Below are 800 nucleotides of genomic sequence, written 5' to 3' on the forward strand. Positions count from 1 at the left end.
CCTACAACGCCATGCACACCTCTCCATCTCTTGTCCTCCCCATGCCTCTCCCCACAACCCTCACTGTCCTGGCTCCATATTGCTGCTGGGGTGCGGGGAGGGAGGGAGGTTGGGTGACAGTGGCCCCATCTGCGCCGGGGCCTGGTAACTTCTCTCTTCCCAGGAGTCCTCCGTCCCCACCCTGCTTGGTGAGGGGCACAGCAGAGGGATGGGCTGGGAGAGGGGAGGGCTTCAGAAACTACTCCAACAAGCCAGGGCACCTGCCTCCCTCCCTGGCAAAGCCTGCTGTGGGGAGGGGGAGGGGAGAATCTGCCAACTTCCCACTAGGCTGCTGTTCACACCCAAAGATGAGGTGGCTCTTGGCTTAAGTGCCTGCTCACCTGCCTAGGTGTGTTAAGGGGAGGGGTAAGGCTCCCATAAGTTTGAGCTCAGCTCTGTGCTCTTTCTCCCCGATCTAGATACAGGTAGCTGGGTCAGCAGGGGATAGTGGAAAGACATATCTGGACTTAGAGACATGGGTTCAAATCCTGGTCTTGGTGCTTGCCATGAATGAATCAATTAAGAAGCATTTATTTATTAAGTCTTGCTTTATGTCAAGCCCTGTGCTAAGTGCTGGGGTAACAAAACAAGGTGAAAACAGTCTCTGACCTCAAAGAGTTTGCTATCTAACAGGGAGCCAACAATTATTTAAGTAGACACATACAAGATACAATCAGTATTCATTGCTGTTCAGTCGTTTTCAGTCATGGCAGAGTCTCTGTGACCCCATTTGGGGTCTTCTTGGCAGAGATACTGGAGTG

Source organism: Vombatus ursinus, unplaced genomic scaffold (assembly GCF_900497805.2).
Source record: "Vombatus ursinus unplaced genomic scaffold, bare-nosed wombat genome assembly UNPS02015004.1, whole genome shotgun sequence".
NCBI classification, from domain to species: domain Eukaryota; kingdom Metazoa; phylum Chordata; class Mammalia; order Diprotodontia; family Vombatidae; genus Vombatus; species Vombatus ursinus.